The 14429-nt window shown below is 39.7% G+C and overlaps 1 protein-coding gene across 4 annotated transcripts in view; it reads left to right on the top strand.

Moving 5' to 3' along the window:
- Window positions 1-14429, top strand: part of AHCYL1 (adenosylhomocysteinase like 1) — a gene marked incomplete at its 3' end in the record, with an annotated part of 47327 nt that overhangs the window by 16343 nt on the left and 16555 nt on the right. The window contains exon 1 of one of the 4 annotated variants that reach the window (XM_082656507.1): window positions 10271-10623. The exons of the other annotated variants lie outside the window; for them this stretch is intronic. Of the gene's footprint in view, window positions 1-10270; window positions 10624-14429 lie in introns of those variants that run through there. 4 annotated transcript variants of the gene reach the window in all.

Genomic DNA, 14429 nt, shown 5'->3' with positions numbered 1-14429 from the left:
GGGAGCTAGCTAGGGAGTCACCTAGGGAGCTTTTTCAAAATATTGGTAACCGGGGCCCTAACCTAGACCTACTTAATCCGAATGGGGAGGGGTTGAGAGTAAGGGGCAGGTGGAAAATGGGATGGGATGTGCATTTTGGAACAGCTTTCTCAGCTAAACTTGAGAGATCCCAGATTTAGAACCACTCTTTCAGATTATCTAGCAAGGCTAGCCAAAATTGTTGTGAAATCTGCTATTTGGATGGTAATGCAGCCACCACCTATCTCGGATGACTTTGGCCATGAGGGAAATCTTGTGCCCCATAAAAGAGGTCCTGGAAAATAGCCTATACTTACTCTTCTTTCCCAAGGTATGCAGAGTAAGCCATAACCAGATATCATGCATCCCTGTCAACTCGAGGTTGAGCATCTGCTGTGTCCCTGGACCTGTGCTGGCTGCTTAGGATACATCGGTGAACAAGGCAAAGGTCCATATCTATCCTGTGGCATTTACATTCTTATGAGGTTACTATTTGGGTCATGTGAGTCTGGTGTAGTGGTCCCAACTGTTTGGAGTTTAGAGCCCTATCAGAGCTGTGCTTATCTTCCAGAAAAATTACATACATGTAACAATTTGCATATAAGGGGGAGTTGGCAGCCTGAAACCCATCCATGGATCCCAGGCTAAAAACCTAGACAGCTTGCTTGCCTAGAATTGATTAATGTCGTGATTGGGATAAAGCAAGGTCATGAGTTTGGGTGTATGGGCATTTTACCTCCTAGCAGGACAGGACTGTGGTTTCTTCATCTGTATAGCCAAGGTAGTTTGCCAAGAACTCAAGGGTGTCTCTAGAAAAAGTATAAGGAATGGCTAGACCTCCACTAAACCAATAGCATTTATTTAGTCTGTGTTCTCTTTGAAATGTCAGGAATGACTTTGACTCTCTGTCCTCATCTCTAGTTTCTGGTTGGCTGAGCTTCTTGGATTCAATAGATTAAAAATCAGGTCAGAATATGAGAATTTCCTTAACATGATAATTTATATTGTGAATTCCTGGATTAAGATAGTAAAATTATAAAGATCGTGAGAGGACTTTTTAGTGAAATTCTGGCTTCAAAACATAGAAAATCACAGAAGGAGTTGATTGAGGGACTGAGGAAATAGCCAAAGAGTAAAAGATCAGAGAAAGATGATAGGAAAAAACGGGCAGAGCTCAGAAAGACAATTAACTAAGCTGGTAAGCCAGGTAGCCAGGAGAGCAGTTTCCTCCTTAAGCCGAAGTGAATAGATTTGAGACCCAGACAAAAGATTCCTTTTTAGTCCTGAAGGGGTCTGTTTACGTTAGGGTAAAAAGGGGAGGGTAGATAAGGCTTTGCTTTATTTATACCAATATTAGTATGTCTCTATCCCTAGAAAAGTTGGTGTTTGACTTGAATGAATGGCAGAACCATTCCTCAGAGTTAGTCCAGTGTGTAACATGTACTACAGAAATATGAATGAAATTTCATTTGGGGCAACGGGAGAAAGAATTATGTAGAAAAGACACAGCCAGATTTAGAGATTGGAGCACAACAAGCTTGCAGAGTTCTATGCCAGTTCTACCTTTACCTCCCTGAAATCTGGCCTTTAGTATAACCACAGGCCAAGACCTCTTAAGGTGGTCTTTACAGGGATATTCTTGTTTCTCTGCCTAAGTCTAAGGAGAACTTTCCAGACCCACATTGAGGGGTTGCTGAATAAGTGCTGTATTCAAGGCCTTCCAGGCCAAACTTCTATAAATTCAGAGCCCGTTAGAGAACAGTACTCACAGTCCTCCTCCCCAGAGGAGCCGGGAGGCTCTAGATGGTTCCAGTTGTAACTGCTCTCCAGCATATGGAAAAAATATTTTGCTGTGAAACCTTACAACCTGCTATTTAATATAAAAGACATCTCATTGTTTGCTCAATGATGCATTGAAGTCAAAGCTACCTAATCTAGTAGAATATAATCATACCACCAACTATCTTTATTTTCTATTTTTAAAGAAGCCCTTTAAAATGATCAAAGGAATTTCAGACCTCACTTCCTGGGTCTGTTTAGATTTATTTTGAGGTTCTGTTCAGCTTATGAAGCTATATAGTTAAAACCTACTATTGAGTTTTTGGGAAAATTGTACTGTTCTTAAAAACCATATAGCCAGGATTTTTTTCTTGTTCATTAAATGAGTACTTTATATAATGTCTACCGTGGATATGAAACCAAGATTCAGTAATCATATATTATGTCACTTAAGTCCAGAATACTTCAATAAAATTAATAACCTTACAAGAACTTTTTTTTTTTAGTTGTAGCAGAGTCAGTTAGAGAAGTGGTACCAGAAAGTGGGAAAGCATCAGTGACAAAATGTGTCTTTATCTAAAAATTTTACTGGGAGGTTCCCAAATTTACTTATAGCTCATTTTGAATTGGGAAAATCCAACCTCACTAGATCTTTCAGACATGTTATAAAGTGCAAGTGACCTGAAGTAGGTAGTGTTTGAGTGGTACACCACAGTTGAGAAAGGAACCTAGTAGAATGTTCTCAATTTAAGGGCATGTTCTCTAATTATACTAAGTGTTAGTGTGTGAAAGAAAAGTTCTCCCATCACTATTCTGCACAGGATAAATAAACGCTGATAAAAAGCACATTTAAAATATATTCTTTGCTGCATGTTTTAAAGCATTGTCATCTCTTATGAAGATAGCCAGCGGGTTTCCAAGGTAACCAGAAAAAAAAATCATTGGTCAGTTTTAACCATACCAAATTGAAAACCTCTGTGTATAAGTAAATACAGGTGGAGTTTTTTTTTTTAAGAAAACATTTTTAATCTTACAGTACAGTACCTTGAAAAGTACAGTAGTACAGTACAGCAGCTGGCATACAGGGGCTGGCATCGAGTGAACAGGCAAGAAGAGTTACTGACTGGAGGAGGTGGGAGATGGGAAAGCTGAAGGATTTTCAGCAACAGGAGACAGAGGGCAAACTGCAATTTCACTCAAATGCCTGACGTTGATGGCACAGGTTCTGGTTCCTTGCTGGATTCAATTCTATCTACCCTCTTAAAAAACAATCCAGTGATGTCTGGGTAGTAGCTCTTTTTTTTCTCATCATAGTTAACACGGTAGCACTGGATTGCATTCTGAACATTCTGAAGGCTGCTGCAACCTTTGTGTACCATTCTATGTTCGGGTCCTGTGCCTCAAAAACTAACAGTGCCTCGTCAAATAAAGAAAGTTCCCTTGCCATTTCCTGGGTTGTGAATCTCTTTGGTTCTTCAGTTACTTCTTCCTCTTGTCGCTCCACTCTCTCAATTATTTTCACTTTTGTTTCCATCGTTATTGCTTGGCTCTTCTTAGCAGTACGAGCTACATCACTGCTGCTTTTACACTTGCTTCTGGACATCCAGGGCTTGAAATAAAGATACTGTACTACTGTACTTTATACAGTACTATACAGTAAAGTACACAAAAACACAACCACTGGTAGGGGATGCACAACGTATGCCAGACACGTGAACTAACTTGCGTGATTGGACAAGCAAACACGTTCACATCTTTGAAAGTTGGCGACTTGAAGGTTTGTATGTAGGGGACTTACTATATTTTTTTAAGAGGCTCTGAAAGACTAGAGACACTAAGGATTGGAAGGTTTAAGAGTATCTAAAATTTAAATATTAAATCTTTCACACGAACTTCTCCTCCTTACATGAAAGGTACTAAATAAATTACATTTAAATGTTCTACTTATATATTTTTTAAAAGATCAGATATTTCTCATTTAAAAGAAAGCAGAAATTATTTAAAATACGAGCAGTAGGGATTTCTCTGGTGGTCCAGCATTTAAGACTCCGAGGTTCCACTGCAGGGGGTGCGGGTTCGATCCCTGGTTGGGGAACTAAGATCCCGTATGCCGTGAGGTGCGGCCAAAAAAAAAAAAAGGGTAGAGGGGTAAAGGATAAACTCTGTATCCAATCCAAATTACATTAAAACCCAAATATAAAATATCAACAGAAGGGGCATTTTCCTAAAAGGAAGTAAATACTCACTATTGGGAGAAATCTACGTTTTAAGATATTTTCTTGCTTTGATACAGCTAAAAAAATAATAATAAATTTCATGTCTAAAATTTTAGGCTTATATAGTTATAAATATGTAATTCTACTTTATAGGTAGTTCAACTAGAAGAAATAAATTAGCACAATCATTTGAATTGGTTTATATATCAGGTGGAGTTTTTAAATTGCTTTTGATTCCAATGGGAAGCTCATGGGTCATTTCTTTCATCAGAAAGTGTCAGGATTAGACTGCTTGTACTTTCTCCTCCTCCCCAATCCATCCCCAAAAGACAGTTGAAGCATATGCCAGAGTGGAGCTTTTTGCTTCCACAATGTTTGGGCTCTCCTGTTCTCTCTTCACCCTTTCCACGTCTAAGGAGCAGTATCTCTCAATGGCAATTCATGGGCAACTTAATATGACTTTTCTTTGCATCATTTCACTTCTCCCAAAACCAGTGTGGATTTTGGAACTGAGAGTTCTTTTCCCTCCCCCAAAGCTCACCATGTTCAACTGATATTGTAAGTTCAGAAAGCTTTAGTGCAATAGTAGACTGTTCTGTAAACTAACTCCTTGAAAATAAAGGGGAACGCTGCTGTTTCCCCCCGCCTGTTACAAAGGAAGGATAATAGTACTGTTTTTGTGGGGGGGGGGGGTTGTTTTTGTTTTGTTTTTTACTTAACTGGGTTTGTTGTTGTTAATGTTGGTAGCAAATTGCCTTGAGCAAGTCACTTAACTCTCACCCCTGTTCTGTTTTGTCATCTGTGAAGGGTAGATCCAGCAGTCAAAGGATTCCAGAATGTTTTGAAAATACAAATCCTCTATAAGAAAATCTTAGCCACAGCCACTAATGTTGAAGCAGCTGCTTAAACTAGAAAGTCATAGAAATCTAGGCATTCAGGACCTTGGTTTTCACCATGCTAGCAAGTGTGGATTTCAAACTGCTAATCAGCTTTAAGTAAAAAATCCTAATTGAGTGCCCTCGAGTGGATTTGCTTGTTCTTTGTATGCCAAGATTTAAACAAAAATGGTTTGAAAAACATTTAGATCAGTGATATTCTAGCAGTGTTACTGGTAAAATTAGCTGAATAACTTTTCCTATACAAGAGTTGGTTTTGGCTTTTGGTTTACCATACAGCCAAAAGCAAGAGACCTTTATCCTTGCTTATCTGTCCACTTTACTCATTAGAATATGGCTAATCAGAAAGTCATAGGTCAGGAAAACGCAAACTTTGTCTTCAGGTCTGGGAGGCAGCGAGAATAGGGGGATTGTACTGTATTCATTCTGGAACAACAGGTAGCTCTTATTTTTCAATAGCTCCAAAGATGTTTCGGCCTACAATTTCTTTCAACCAGCTTGTTTCTTGTAGGCTATCTAAGGTCATTATTTTATACTGAGACTTATCTAAAATTGAACATAAACACCTCAAGTTAGAACATCAAGAAGGATGGCAAATACTGCCTCTCTACAATGAAAAATACAATTATGTTTTATTTATTTATTTATTTATTTTTGGCTGTGTTGGGTCTTCGTTGCTGCACGCGGGCTTTCTCTAGTTGTGGCAAATGGGAGCTACTCTTTGTTGTGGTGCGCGTGCTTCTCATTGTGGTGGCTTCTCTTGTTGCTGAGCACGGGCTCTAGGTACACGGGCTTTAGTAGTTGTGGCGCACAGGCTTAGTTGCTCCATGGCATGTGGGATCTTCCCAGAGCAGGGCTCGAACCCATGTCCCCTGCACTGGCAAGCGGATTCTTAACCACTGCACCACCAGGGAAGTCCCTACAATCATGTTGTTGTTGTTGTTGTTGTTTTTTACGGTACGCGGGCCTCTCACTGTTGTGGCCTCTCCCGTTGCAGAGCACAGGCTCCGGACGCTCAGGCTCAGCAGCCATGGCTCATGGGTCCATCCGCTCCATGGCATGTGGGATCTTCCCATACCAGGGCACGAACCCGTGTCCCCTGCATTGGCAGGCGGACTCTCAACCACTGCACCACCAGGGAAGCCCTACAATCATGTTTTTGATGTGACTGATGATCTTTGATAGATTCTTGTCCATGTATTAGAAGCTTAATATTTTGTGTTTTGTTTTTAAGAGCTGTGGAAACTAAAGCTTGCTGCAGCTGATCTTTAAAGTGGTTTCACCTTGTCCTTTGAACGTGAAAATATCCAGTCTAACTACAGAATGGATTCTGAAGAGTCCCATTGACCCACTCATCTCTGGAAGCAATACCTGTTACTACATAGTATTTAACATTAGGTCTTTAAAGTCAGATAATGTTATTTAATATTGAGTTTTGGTGATTTTTTCCTCCCTTGAGCCTGTACTTGATGGGAAGCAGTGGATGGTGACTAAAAAAAATGTCTCATTAACCTTTGTTGAGTATTAGTCTAGGGTTCTGAATGCTGACCCTCGTGGACTCAGCTGCTACTTATTGGGAGCTACTTGTATTTCTTCTGCCATATCACAGGTGGGATTCACTCACTCAAGTGAATATGTAAAGAGGGTTTAAATTTCTAAGATGTAATTGGCTTTCAAGTTTATTTAAGCTAGACTTCCAGATCAAGGAAGGAAGAATTGTTCTTATAACATCTCCAATCTTGTTCCAATTTGATAGGCTAAGGAATTACACAGATGGCATTTACTCAGTCTATGTGGCCACCTTCCAAAATGCCAGACTCCATCTTCCTTCTAGAGATATCCACTGATTACTTGCTTTCAGTGATAACTTTTCTTCTCATAGCAATTTGTTTGAAGAATACAGATTTGCCTAATTTGTAAGCAGTTGTGTTTTCATCTTAAAGAATATCCCAGCGTACTTTGCAGTAAGGTTTGCAAGTTTCACATCTTGTGAGCTTCACTGAAAATCAGTATTGGCTTTAAAGAGGACTGCGAATTAAGGCTAATGACTTTTTATTACAAACATGTAAGGTTTGTATATATGTGTAACCAGGCTTGGTCTTTCCTGACATTCAAGAATTGTTGATTCTTATACTGTCTGAACCAATACAAAGTGATTTACAAGTGAAAAAAAAAACAAGGTGCAGAATATTTTAGCTGCTACCTTTTGAATAAGAAAGAGAGGGAAAATAAGAATATAAATACATATTTGCTTTTCCTACCTCAAAAAATGAACATAAGAAGGCTAAACCAGAAATTAATGAAAATTGGGGAGAGTGGAACAGAGTTGGGGGGATAGGAATGGAAATGAGACTTCTCTGAGTATACCTTTAAAATTTTTGAGATGTGTTTTATATGTCAAAAAATAAAATTAAGAGAAGAAAAAGGAAATCTTAAAATTGCATATAAACAGAAACAAATGAACCTAACTACATATCAGGAAGATTACACAATCACCCAGAAAAAAGTACTTTGACTATGCATACTCTTTGTGAAATATATTCTAAGGAAAAAAAGAACTTCAATGAAATATTGACACTTCACTGCATAGATTATTGTTAATAATATTAGCCTTGTAATTTTGAAACTATTTTATGTGTAGTATAGACTAAAGCAAATAAGTAAATATTGTATTGCTGTTAGAGACCAAGATTGTCACCATAAAAAAAAAGATACAAATAGGAAAATTAAAAATTTTAAAAATGGTAATGTTAAATTTGAAAAAAAGTATCAATATGTACTCATGAGTAAAACAAAAAAGATTAATTTCTCTCTCTACTGAAAGAACTTAGAAGCACTGACACCTCTCATAGCAATAGGCAGACATTATATCCAGATTTTAGTTTCTAAATACCTTTCCCCGCTGAAAGAAATCAGGGCTCCCTGGAGAAATGACTGATTCTAGGTCTGAAGCAGAGAAAGAACAAGATGAGCCTGGTATATCTTCTTATGTCGGAAAGAAAGGAATCATTTAAATGGGATCATGTCAAAAGAACAGAAGAGTCAGCTTAAAGGAGGCTCCCACTGGCCCAGTTTGGGACAATTGGAGCATTCAGTGCACTCATATAATTGAGTGTAACATATTGGATAAATAAAATATGAATGACACGTAAAAAAAAAAAGTGAAAGAGAAAGAAGAAAAGCTTTTCTTTACATGCCAGCCTAATATATGTGGAAAGAATGATAGGAATCATGATTCTATAAACCCCCCTCCCCCCCAGTATAATTGGCTCAGGCAAGGATTATGAACAGATGGTAAAGTCACTAGGGAACAGGACATTCACAGGCTGACAAGGATCACCCCACAAATTAACCTTTACTTGCAAAGGAGAAAATATTCCTTTCAAAGACTGATGTTCGTCACTTTAACCAAGGGTTTCAGGTTAGTGTCCCCAGTAGTGGAACAACCTGACTTTATGTGCCTCCTGATACGCTGCGAAGTAAAGTATACAACACCAACTATGAAATATTCTTGCCAAATTTTAACCTCTTTCTAATCAAACCCCAAAACTGAACATCCAGTTCACAGGAAGGAAACAGTCTGAAAAATTCAAAATATGGGAGAGGGCTTCCGTGGTGGCGCAGTGGTTGAGAGTCCACCTGCCGATGCAGGGGACACGGGTTCATGCCCCGCTCCAGGAGGATCCCACGTGCCGTGGAGCGGCTGGGCCCATGAGCCGTGGCCGCTGAGCCTGCGTGTCAGGAGCCTGTGCTCCGCAGCGGGAGAGGCCGGCAGTGAGAGGCCCGCGTACCGCAAAAAAAAAAAAAAAAAAAAGGAGATTCTATAAGGCAACTGGCTTGGACTCTGGGAGGAAAAGTCAGTATCACAGAGCACGGTGGGGTGGGGGGTGGGGGCAGGTGGGAAGCAGGAGAACTCTTCTAAATTAGCAGAAACTAAAAGAACCTAACAACCAAATGCATTTAGTGAACCTTGATTCCATCCTGGGTTGGAAGAGCCGGGTTTACAACTATGAAGGATATACTTGAGAAAAATTAAGTAAATTTGAATACAGACTGGATATTTGATGATACAGAATTGTTGTTAATGTTCTTAAGTATTATAATGTTATAGGGGCTCTGTAGAAGAATATCCTTGTTAGAAGAGGCATTCTGAAGAATTTATTATGAATTTTTATATTTGGAAAAATTTTTTTGCAGGACTGTTTGAAAGTATGCATGTGTGTATATGTATAGAGATAGAGAAAGAAACCTAATATGGAAAATGGAAAGCTTCAATCTAGATGGAGGGTATACAAATGTTCATTATATTGTGTTAATTTTTTTATGTTGAAAATGATCGTAATAAAGTTGGAAAAATAAATAGAACGTGCCAACTGGTGCTGGGGGATGCGGTGGGGGGAACTTTGGCGTATCAGTAAAGCCATGGGTATGTTCCAAGAACCTAGATTTCTTCAGTCACCTGTACAAAAAACAGCAACGAAAAAAAAACAACCCTAGAGTTAATGATAATTCAGTGTCAGGAGAAAAAGAAGAATGACTGGAATGTTTTCATATAATATTGGTAGACGGATTGAGGATGAGGAAAGTTGGAACTGGCCAGGCAGTTGGACAGGTAGATAGCTAAATAGGCAATTGAAACGTAGTCCGGTTGCATGTTATGTTCTGTTGTAATTTGTGGTTTTCAAAAGATTAGGAAGGCTTTCCTCTTACTTGTTGCTTTTTTTTTTTTTTTTTGCGGTACGTGGGCCTCTCACCGCTGTGGCCCCTCCCGCTGCGGAGCACAGGCTCCGGACGCGCAGGCTCAGCAGCCATGGCTCACGGGCCCAGCCGCTCAGCGGCATGTGGGATCTTCCCGGACCGGGGCACGAACCCGTGTCTCCTGTGTCGGCAGGCGGACTCTCAACCACTGCGTCACCAGGGAAGCCCACTTGTTGCCATTTTTTAAACCTCTTAATTTTACCTCTAGTTGGCAGTTGGAGGCCTAGATCACTCACTTTCACTAGAGCACTTTAGGAGATAATAGAAAGCCAATGAAGTGTGCTCTCTAATACAAAGAGAGGGGGAGTAGCTGATAAGGGTAAAACCACTCTTTGGCAGAGTTTTTCAAGCTTTATGTTCCTTCCTCACCATTTAAGTGACTCAGCAGTGTGGGCCCTGGTTTTGCCACACCCCTTGCTCCCACCAACATTGAAGAAAGATCAAGTTGAGTCCCATTTTGAAAGGAGTGTTTCTTGTGACAGTGGAATTGGTTTCTAGCAGTGTGTGTGTGTGTTATATCCTGTTACTATTGAGACACAGCCCAGTGGAGTGGGGGAGGGAGATGTGTGCTGTGATTAGCTTGCCTACCCCCTCCCTCTAGAAACTCAGGCCCCATCTGGGGAAACTGAGAACTTAAGAAACTTGAGACAGGGAAGGAGGACAGTGAGCAGCCAAAACCTGCCGAGTCTCAGAAGACTGGTTTCTGCACCAGGGAATGGAAGAAGTGACTGGAGGTGGCTCTGGGTTCGACTCTGTGGCCTGAGATTGATTCCCTTGAGATAAACTGTTTTCTGTTGGTGTACCTGCGGGCCACAAGTTGAGGAAGGGATGCCTTTCATTTGGGAAGTTTCTTTTGCCTGATTGGAAGTCTGAAATAGTTCTTGTACCAAGAAGTTGGTGTTTATTGATAACTGTTTCTTTGGATTCATCTGAAATGGAAATCAGACTGATCAGTGGTAAGTATCAAGAAAAGGTCTTGGACTTTTTTTATGCTGACAGCCATACTCTCTTCATTTCCTCTGAAAAAAAAGCAGGTGAGAGTAGAATCTGTGGAAGAAAGAATAAATTAGCCAGAAGATGTGTGAAAAGGGGATTAGAAAAGATGTGGTAGGAGTCCTGGAAGGAGTCCATAGATCTTCCATAGATCTTTCCTGAAATAGCACTGAGTACTTAGTTGGTGCCTACTAGATGTATTGGCTAAAGGAATGTAATACCCTGAATATTATCCTGATCACCCTCCACTGGCCATAGTGTCATAGCAGAATTCTGGTGGCTATTAATTCTCTGATTTAGGACCTAGAAGGCAAAATTGGGTGGGACCTGGGAAGGAAGTGTAATTAAGCTACTTAATCTGAGTAGATAGACCATGTGTTTGTGGAAGTAAACTTCTCAGCTTCTGATGGTAAAAAATATCAATTAAGATCAACTAAACAAGTAGTATACGACTGTTTTTCTTCTCTGGAGTCTTATAGCTGTTATCGATTGCCTATGATTCCTTCTTCTTGCTAAGTTCTGTAGAGCAATTCTTTTAGCTCAGTCTGTCACTAGACTTACCACTAGGTGGTAGATGTACCATACGCCAAATTGTTTCTTCAGTAGAGCTTTTCTTACCATTCTCAGTATCACATAGAAGAGTCAACCATTGTACCCACCAAGCTATTTTAAAAGGTGCTCTAAAATAGCACATAAAATTGGCCTGACATTTAATTGAGTCGCTAAGGCACAGCAAGTACACTTCTGTATTTGGATGTGCTATTTGCAGAATGGGTCAATCTGATATTCTAACCTTTCTCATATATGATTGATATTAGTTCAAGAATAGAACACTGGTGGGAATTCCCTGGCGGTCCAGTGGTTAGGACTCCGTGCTTTCACTGCCGTGGGCCTGGGTTCAATCCCTGGTCGAGGAAGTAAGATCCTGCAAACCACGTGGCCCGGCCAAAAAAATAGAACACTGGTGTGTTTGTTGTGGGTAAGGCTGTTTATATGGGGTAGTGAGTATTGAAACAGAATAGTTCTTTAACATAGGACTTTTTGATTTTCAGATCTTTTTGGACTTCAACTATCTTCTTTTCCCTCCTCCTCATCCCCATCCTACATCATATTAGACCTGGCATTCCTTACAGGTCTAGATTTGAAGAAACATGAAAGCATACCAATTAAGACTTAATAATGATTGGAAGAAATCATGATAAATAGGAAGTAATGTAAACAGACGACTTTGTAGTCATTTTTTGTATTTTGTTTTCAACTAAATAACCATGTTTTGCTTAAATGCAGTGAGTCCAACCCAATTAGAAGGCTATTATTGAGATCTGGCTTCACTAGAGAGAAAACTTGTGATATCTGTAAATTGCTTTTGGCAGCACTGTCTATTTACAATGTGAAGGTGAACAACACTCCAGGAGGTATTTCACCAAGAAGACAGAGCTACTAGCTATGAAGATAGCCAGTGGAGCTAGCAGGCCTGATGGAAACTAGCAGAGAAGCTGCATTTCACAGCAGCAGTTATTGATATAGGTTCTCTTCTGCACGTAGTTTGGGGTGGGAGAGAAGACAAGGTTATCATGTATCTTTGTGTAGCTGAATCATTTTATTTATAAGCATTGAGATTATCAATATGCTGCAAGAATAGACAGTGACCCATTTATGTCATGGCCTGAGTTAACTCTCTGCCCACTTCAAATATGGACCATATTCATTATCTGAGAGATGAGGCGCTGCAGTGATTAGTAAGCTGCTTGCAACAGTCTCATATTTTTAGATGGGAAAGATTTTGCTAAGCTTTAGGCTACTAAAACCTAATCCCATTCTACAAGGTGGGATTATGACTATTAGTTCTTAGGTTGCTAAAGAAATACATATCTGTCTTGACACAGCAGGCTGTCTATATTTTTTATTTAAAAAAACTGCAAGTGTTATTGCATTTCCCTCCTTCACCCTTCCTACCCCCAGGTAGGTGGTGTCTGGGAATATACCCAGAACCTTTGGGGGAAAAAAAAGATGAACAGGGAGGGAGTCGTAACAGTCATTAGAGGAGAGCAACTTCCAAATAGGCTGCCTAGGCCAGGAGCAAGGAAGCTGATGGAGGAAGAGCTGCCTCTGGAGAGTGTTAAACGGTGTTGATGGTCTCTTGACTGTTTTTTCTGCCACCAAAATAACTGCATATTGGGTTGAAAGTCATTACCTTGGCCCTGGATTAATCCCTTCAGTAAATCTAGCTTTGCTGACTGCAGAAGTCATGTGAACATACAGTGGGAAATCCTATCTAGAAGGGCAGGTGCTGACTTGTGGTCACTTCAATAAATGGTTTTGGTTTGGTTTGGTTTGGGTTTGAAAGGCAGTTGTGTTTTTGACATTTAAGCTAATTAAAGTTTTAGCACCTAAACTAAAAAAGCTGCTTCTTCAGGTGTACGAAGATACTTGTTAATCAAGTTCAGGTGTAGTGTTTGTGGTTTAGCTTGAATCTTTATTATTTACTTATTTATTTTTGAAATTCAATTGACTTGATCTTATAGAAGAAAGAAATTTGAAAGGTTCACTCATTCTACAAATAATTATTGAACGCTTCCTATGTGCAAGATCCTGGTCTAGATGCCAGAATATGTAGCTCTCTTTCCCTTCCATGCCTTTAGGATCTGTCCTTAAACTTAAAAATACAGTCTGTGGACTCTGCCTCCTCTCTATTTCACAAAGTAACCTAAAGAAAAACTGCCCAGTTGGATGGTAAACCAAGGTAGGTTTAAAATGAAAGTACACTGAAGTTTTTCTTTCAGGCCTGCTGCCCAGTAGTATTATCTGTGACATCAGTATTCTCCGCTTTGATTCTTGGTGTAAAAACACAAGTCTGTGTTCCCTTGATTACTGCTTCATTACCTGTAGAATCCTACTAATTCAGTAATCGCCTTGCTCATATTAGCTGCCTGTGCCTAGGCTGCACAGTTATTCCTGATTCTTACACTGCCACCAGATGCTACCCTAGCTGGAGGGTACATATGACAGAGGAGGGGAATGTTTAGCAGCTGTAACTAATGGGCGTTTTACTATTCCTGGCTTCAAAATGCCTATAACCAGGTTGCTAGCATTATGGAGAGAAGATTTTAATCTGTAATAGGTTACATTTCCAGATATTATTTGCTGAAAACTTAGCTTAATGAATTCTCCATGGGAACCTTTTCAGATTTAATCAGCTTGTGAGGAGAAGCTTGATTCAGATTCTCAAACCATTCTGTTTTTCAGAGGAGGTCGAGGTTTATTTTATATTTCAAAGAAAGGGTTTGTCAGAGTTTAAACAGGCATTTAGGAGGAAGGTTTAAACCAGTTAATAGAAGTGTTTTCCTACACTTTAGAAACACTAATTAATTTAACTATAAATAATGTTAATTGTAAGCTATTTGCTATTTATTAAAGCCGGTCTTCCAAGTATCCTTCAAAAGTTATCTGTTTCTGCCTTATTTCATTTAAGAAAGTTTTTTTTAACATTTTTATTGGAGTATAATTGCTTTACAGTGTTGTGTTAGTTTCTGCTGTATAACAAAGTGAATCAGCTATATGCATACATATACCTCCATATCCCCTCCCTCTTGCATCTCCCTCCCACCCTCCTTATCCCACCCCTCTAGGTGGTCGCAAAGCACCGAGCTGATCTCCCTGTGCCATGCAGCTGCTTCCCACTAGCTATTTTACATTTGGTAGTGTATATATGTCAGTGCTACTCTTACTTCATCCCAGCTTACCCTTCCCCTTCCCCGTGTCCTCAAGT

The sequence above is a fragment of the Grampus griseus genome (assembly GCF_964374135.1).
Source record: "Grampus griseus genome assembly, chromosome: 1".
NCBI classification, from domain to species: Eukaryota; Metazoa; Chordata; class Mammalia; order Artiodactyla; family Delphinidae; genus Grampus; species Grampus griseus.
Note: the sequence above shows the minus strand (reverse complement) of the source record. Positions and strands in the feature narration are given on the sequence as shown.